Raw genomic sequence first — 8070 nt, 5'->3', positions numbered from 1 at the left:
CCACACGGTCTGTTAGACCACAGAGACAAGGCCGCAGGGCCACAAAGACAAGGCCGCAGGGCCACAGAGACAAGGCCGCCAGGCCACAAGGCCTGATAGACCACAGAGACAAGGCCGCCGGGCCACACGGTCTGTTAGACCACAGAGACAAGGCCGCAGGGCCACAGAGACAAGGCCGCAGGGCCACAGAGACAAGGCCGCAGGGCCACAGAGACAAGGCCGCAGGGCCACACGGCCTGATAGACCACAGAGACAAGGCCGCAGGGCCACAGAGACAAGGCCGCAGGGCCACAGAGACAAGGCCGCAGGGCCACACGGCCTGATAGACCACAGAGACAAGGCCGCCGGGCCACACGGCCTGATAGACCACAGAGACAAGGTCGCCGGGCCACACGGCCTGATAGACCACAGAGACAAGGTCGCCGGGCCACACGGCCTGATAGACCACAGAGACAAGGTCGCCGGGCCACACGGTCTGTTAGACCACAGAGACAAGGCCGCAGGGCCACATACATTTATTTATTTATTTATTTAATTTTTTTTTTTTTATTTAATAAACCACCACCAGTAGTTGCATAGGAATTACCTGAACCATTACTGAGAGCTTGCTGAGCTTCAAGGATGATTTAAGAATTGGTCTTATATAAGACTCGAATGCAGAAGAACACGGTCTCCCCCTTAGCTTGAATGCTGGCCTAGAAGTTCCACGGTCGTAGCTGTAGGAAAATCCATTACGAAGAGAAGGAGGTAGGCTGCAGCTTTTAAGGTCAGTATAAAAGTGGGTCTGAACCAGTCCTTAGAGAGAGGTGCTCCAATAGAAAAAATAAATAGGGGGGAGTGGTCGGAAGTCTTAGACGAACGTGAAGATATTTACCGTGGAAGTGCAGGGACAGAGATTCTTCATCTTAGAATTGTTAATGTGATACCTGAACCTTTAGAGTCATTCTAGAATGCTTAAGTAAAGAGTAAAGAAATTGAGTGAGAAGTGAAGATCAGAATAGGAAAGACTGTAAATCAAACTGATTAGTTTCTAAAGTGAATTTTCCTGGACACATGAAGCCAAAAGCTGATAACATGGCTTCTAGCAGTATATCGGTGGAAGTGGAAGATCAACCTTAAAAGCTTTGAATTTACCTGATGTTTGTTAAGACGAGTAGGTAATCTTAGTTTTACCTTTGGAATTATGGGAGTTTACTGAACATGCCTGATGGCTTGAGCATTGCTGAAGAAAACCATATTGACCATCGTGGAATCCCACATTCATGGATGCCAACTCCGTGCGTTGAGCTATGTTCGTAGCAACACCAATCTGAAAGAATGGCCCATGCACAGGTGAGTTGGAAATCACATTTCTTTCCATCTGCAGTTAGGAGGATTCTAAACCCCTGGCGTAGCTCCCGCTCACATCTTGATAGAACACCATCTAACCGTCAACCTGCATAACTAGCTATATAGGACCCGACACAGCTACCGAACCTATGAAAGAGATCAAAAACGAGATTCATCATTTGATAACCTAAGCCAGGATAATACTGTGATTTTTTTTTTTTTTTTTTTTTTTTTAATAGTTAGTTTGACTTGTTCCCCAACGCCATGATAAAATTTTGGCCTGAATAATTTCGCTAAGTAAATGGATTGAGATCCCACAGTTAGCATCAGGATCGCAGTCTGAAAAGCAACAAAACACAATGACTCTAAGTGCACCGTGTGCCAGCTTTAGTGAAGAGAAAAAGCTTACTGCGAGAGACCTTGCCGTTTGCGGTGCAGCCAGGAATCAATACGCCTGTGCAGACTGTGTGAACAGTCAACACTATTAACTCCCTTGATATTTTGTTAGTCACAATAGGATCCGATGCAAGTGTAGCTGATCACAGACATGTCTTTTCAGTAGCTCAAACAGCAGCGCGGCATCAGCAACGGCGAGCCACGGGCTCGACTCCCAGGAAAAGCAAGACCCGGAAAACGAGAAATGTGCACCCCGAATGCAACTGAAGGTGCCCCGGACAAAAGCGTCCGCCGAATGCACAAATGTAATATAAAGTCTGTTGAGCACTCGAATGCAATCCCCAATTGGCGCGCCACACAACGCAGAAACACTCAATCAGGATTGAATGGCCCAGAGCTTATCACTGCCAACTCTGCCTTCCAGCGCATACGCTCTACCAACGAATAGTAGAACATGCAATAGATTCATGATTCGGTGTAGTCAGATTGACCACAGCAGTTTCCACTGAGTTTCTGAACTGAAGCATTTGACAGTTTCATGCGTTTATAAAGGGAGTGCACTCTGCTCACTGTATTCATAAAAGATTTGAATAATTGTTTTCAAATCAATAATTGTAATGTAGATGCTGTACGATGCAATCTTTATGTAAACAGGTCAGATTGAGTACTGAATCAATTTAGTGCTGCTATAGAATGTCAAGTCAGACCTTGTTTTGTATGCAAACCTTACCCGACATATGGTGCTGAGAGTACAAGCAAGATACACATTTGTTTTATCATAATGTAGCCATGGCGTCCTAGCCGGAAGGATCAAGTAAGACGTAATGCTACAATCTAAGTTTCTCGAAATATAAGAGGTATCCAGATATCAGTAGCTGAATAAAAAACTAAGAGTCAAATTAACTGGAGTAAAGCGAAGACAAATGCACACAATTACTAATATATATGACGTGTTTGTTTTGATTAACCAATTTAATAATATGTTGCGCATTTTTATAATACAATAAGCAAAGCACCTTAATGTGAGCACAGAACGCTGCAGTTCTTCCTCATAGGGAAGGAGGCCATATCGAATCACGAAAGAAAGCCATTCCAACACTTGGCGCCCCATATGTTTGAGCAAATATGTTCTCTGCTGGATGCAGGCCAAACACTTCTAGCTTGAAACTGTTATGTCAGTTAAATTGCATATGTAACGAACTCACAGCGTTTGGAAGATGAATCTAACGCCATTGAATAAGACAGAAAGCACTGATGTCGGTCCTGTACCTAAATATGCTAATTTGCTCAGCATATTTTATTTATTTATTATTATTATTATTATTATTATTATTTTTTTTTTTTTTTTTTTTGAATTTCAGTGATCTGATAACACTGAACCAATCGCGATTTCAGCTTGACTTCAGTTCAACATGAAGCCCCGATTAAAAAGGTGCATGTTGCTTTAAAACCCGTGTTGTTTCCTTGCATTCGTAGGGAGAATGATAGAGTATAAATATGCTGTGCATATCTGTTCTGTTTCAGTTTTTCCTAACAAAATACTATCTATAACGTTAACCGGTGTCATGAGAATCATTTACGAGCACTATGGACACAAGCGAGTCACAACGAGCGATCACGTTGCACAAGCAGACCGGCAAACACCTGTGCGCGACTCACACGATGCATGTGTGTGTGCTCTATACAGACATACTTGCGACAAGTTGACAAGAGTAAGATACTACACCCAATCGCCATCGGAATGCATAACCATATGCATATCACTGTGATAAATGCTGATGTAGTGATGTCGCCAGAATGGTGATGAAAACCGCAGCCGTGTCTTTGATAACATGCCCAGATAGTCCTCCATGAAAGCGATTGATCTGAGTCTGACATGAGACTTGCTTTTGTTAGTGAAGCACTCGCGTCTGTTACTGTGGTAACACATTGAACAGAATGATAGGCTGACGTGGACTAGAACGCTACTGTATGAACATTATTAGTTATCATAGAACCAACGATCGACCGCTACGAAACGCCCGGATCGTCAACTGATTTGTCGCATCGGCATACGCGTGTTGTCGCATCGGCATCTGCGAACTCAAACATGTGTAAGTACGACCTTTATACAGAAAATATGAAGACGTGATTGGATAGAGATGAAGTTAATAAGTGACGAAGTGATTAAGTCTTCCTGGCAGAACTTAAGCTGAAGCTTCCATTTCAGAAAATTGTTGGGGAGACTGTTAGAGGGAGCGCGGCCTACGAACTCCTCTTGAGCTGGCTTCTGCTGATGAAACTGCAAACTATTCTTCAGTAAAATTTTCTTTAATTAATCTGACTCCTGACTCCTGGTCTTCATTTTTCACTACTGGTCCTGGGTCCTAAGCTGTTACCCCAACAACACGCTGGAGACGGGTTTATTGAGATGCCGTGTCGATGAGGCAGTTGCAGGGGGAGTCTAATCACGGTCTCTGCAGACACTTTGGGGTCCTGTGTTGGTCTTCTCTGGGCGCAGGTCCACCATCTGATCTGGATACGGCCCGGATCCAGCTGACTGCAGTAAACCTCGGGATAAAACAGAGAGACTAACATTAGCGTAGATGCCATTCTTCTGATGATGTAACGAGTACATCAGGTGTTATGGGAAGTGTTCCCGGTTCCGGCTGACCTAGTTAATGCAGCCTAACAATCATTTCATTGAAAAAGTGTTTTATGTGTATGCCACAGTAAAGAGGTGTGTTTTTGGTCTAGATTTAAACTGACAGAGTGTGTCTGCTTCCCGAACAATGTTAGGAAGATTGCTCCAGAGTTTAGGAGCTAAATAGGAAAAGGATCGACCGTCTTCAGTTGATTTGGATATTCTCGGTATTATCAACTGGCCAGAATTTTGAGAGGGCAGTAGACGTGATGGAGTATAATATGTTAAGAGCTCGCTCAAGTATTGGGGAGCTAAACCATTTAGTGCTTTGTAAGTAATAAGCAAGATTTTAAAATGTATGCAATGTTTAATAGGCAGCCAGTGCAGTGTTGACAGAACTGGGCTAATATGGTCATACTTCCTGGTTCTAGTAAGAACTCGAGCTGCTGCGTTTTGGACCAGCTGAAGTTTATTTATTAAGCGAGCATGGCAACCACCCAGTAGAGCATTACAATAATCTAGCCTTGAGGTCATGAACGCATGAACTAACTGTTCAGCATTTTGCATTGAGAGCATGTGTCGTAATTTAGATATATTTTTAAGATGGTAGAAAGCAGTTTTACAGATGCTAGAAACGTGGCTTTCAAACAAAAGATTGGTATCAAAGAGCACACCCAGGTTCCTCACTGACGACGAGGACTTGACAGAACAGCATCAAGTGTTAGACAGTATTCTAGGCTACTACTTGTGGAGCTTTTTTGTCCAATAATTAAAAATTCTGTTTTTTCTGAATTGAGTTGCAGGAAATTACCGGTCATCCAATGTTTTATATCAGCTATGCATTCCGTTAATCTTGTGAATTGGTAAGTTTCTTCAGGGCGTGAATAAATATAGAGCTGAGTATCGTCAGCATAACAATGAAAACTAACGCCATGCTTCCTAATGATATCTCCCAGTGGTAGCATGTACAGGGTGAAGAGTAGCGGTCCTAGCATTGAGCCTTGTGGTACTCCATACTGAACTTGCGATCGGTGTGACATATCTTCATTTACTACTACAAACTGATAACGGTCGCATAGGTATGATTTAAACCATGATAATTCAATTCCACTAATACCTACATAATTTTCGAGTCTATTCAAAAGAATGTTGTGGTCGATAGTATCAAATGCAGCGCTAAGATCGAGTAACACTAATAGAGAGATACAGCCACGATCAGATGATAAGAGTAAATCATTTGTAACTCTGATGAGAGCAGTCTCAGTGCTATGATATGGTCTAAATCCTGACTGGAAATCCTCACAGATACCATTTCTTTCTAAAAAGGAACATAATTGTGAAGACACTGCCTTTTCAAGTATTTTTGACAGAAAGGGTAGATTTGAGATTGGTCTATAATTGACTAAATCTGTAGGATCAAGGACCCAACACAAGGATAAAAGTTTTCGGTACATATCCTAATGACAAAGATGAATTAATGATATTAAGAAGAGGATCTATGACCTCTGGTAGCATCTCTTTTAATAGCCTAGTCGGTATAGGGTCGAGCATACATGTTGTTGATTTTGATGATTTAACGAGTTTAGCCAATTCTTCTTCTCCTATAGCAGTGAATGAGTGTAATTTTTCCTCAGTGACACTACAATGCTCTGTCTGATGTGATGCTGTATTAGACGGCTGCATGGTTAAAAAATTTGTCCTAATATTTTCAATCTTACATGTGAAGAAGTTCATAAAGTCATTACTGCTGTTCTGTTTACAATCATCAGAAGTTGAAGCTTTATTTTTGGTTAATTTAGCCACTGTATCGAATAAATACCTTGGGTTGTGTTTGTTTTCTTCCAGGAGAGTTGAGAAATAAGCAGATCTAGCAGTTTTTACGGCCTTTCTGTATGTGATCATGTGCTCTTTCCACGAATTACGAAATACCTCGAGTTTTGTTTTCTTCCAGCTGCGCTCCATTTTTCTGGCTGCTGTTTTAAGGGCCCAGGTGTGCTCGTTGTACCACGGCGTTGGACTATTTTCTTTAATCTTCTTTAAGCGCAGGGGAGCAACTGTGTCTAAAGTACTGGAAAAGAGAGAGTCAATAGTTTCTGTTGCAACATCGAGTTCTTCTAAGCTCTCTGGGATTCTGAGGAGATGATACTGATGAGGAAGATTATTTAAAAAGCAATCTTTAGTATTGGCAGTGATTGTCCTGCCATTTTTGAAGCGAGGGGGCGGCTTTGCAACCTTAGCTAAATTAAGTATACATGATACTAAGAAATGATCTGAGATGTCATCGCTCTGCTGCAGAATTTCCTAACTCCAATAGAGTTTAGAATGTCTTTAAATGCTAATTATGCCGGCATTCTAATGCCAATAATAACCGAGCGCACAACTGATGCTTGCTCGCGCAGTAAATCACTCCAGCGAGAGAATAGCAGATCTACACGCGAGGAAACGGCAGGCAGCGAGCTCCTTTTAAACCCGCACGCGCGCATGACATCTCCTCTGCGCGCAAATCAAGCCCTTGCGAGCTTGGACACGACTCGCAGCACGCGCGTCATCATTCCCCACACTCGCGCTCGAGCTTCTATTTTGCTCGCGCGAAAACTTTTTATTTTTGTCAGTCGTGGGGCGGGACTTTACTTATTTCATTGTAACCTGAAATGTCATTGGTCAATCCCGTTTTTCCGGAAGTCAGATGTGAATGGACGTGTATGTGGCTTTGGATGAAAGATAAATCACTTGTTCATATCAGAAAGCAAGTTATCATTCTTTGTCAGTTTTGAGTGGTTAATATATTTTCCATTAAATAAAGTATAAAAGGGTTCTTTTTCGTTGTCTACATGGATATTAAAATCACCAACAATTAGTACTTTATCTATGACCAGTACTAACTCTGATAGAAAATCAACAAATTCTTTGATAAAGTCTGTATTATGCCCTGGTGGCCTGTATACAGTAGCTAACACAAATGTTGAACGGGTTTTATCATGTACACTACATAGCGTTACATAAAGCACCAAAACTTCGAAGGAATTATATTTGAACTAGACTTCTGAGTAATACTGAAGATATTATTATAAATTACAGCAACCCCTCCCCCTTTACCTTTCAGACGCGGCTCATGTTTATAACAATAATCTTGGGGGGTGGACTCATTTGAAGTAATGTAGTCGTCAGGTTTTAGCCAGGTTTCTGTCAAACAGAGCACATCTAGATTATTATCTGTAATGATATAATTAATAAGCGCTTTTGGGGAAAGGGATCTAATATTCAGCAACCCAAGCTTTATCAATTGTTCATCTGTATTATATCTGTTGTTTATTTGTTGGACATCAATAAAATGTTTACTGTTGAATGGTTTTGATGTTTTTTTGTATTTACTAATTCGGGGAACAGACACAGTCTCTATATGATAATATCTAGGTGAAAGAGTCTCTATGTGCTGGGATTTATATGACTCCGGTGACGTGAGACAGCTAGCAGACGGTCGGTTTAGCCAGTTTGTCTGCTTCCTGACCTGGGCCCTAGTGAGTCAAGGTTTAGCTTTAAGACTATGTGCCAAATTACTAGAGAGAAGAGCGGAACCACCCCAGGAGGGATGGATGCCATCCTTCTTCAACAGGTCAGGTCTGCCCCAAAAACTTTTCCAATTGTCTATGAACCCTATGTTATTTTGCAGACACCACTTAGACAACCAGCCATTGAGTGATGATAGTCTGCTAACTATCTCA

The sequence above is a fragment of the Gobio gobio genome (assembly GCF_949357685.1).
Source record: "Gobio gobio genome assembly, chromosome: 1".
Taxonomy (NCBI): Eukaryota; Metazoa; Chordata; class Actinopteri; order Cypriniformes; family Gobionidae; genus Gobio; species Gobio gobio.
Note: the sequence above shows the minus strand (reverse complement) of the source record.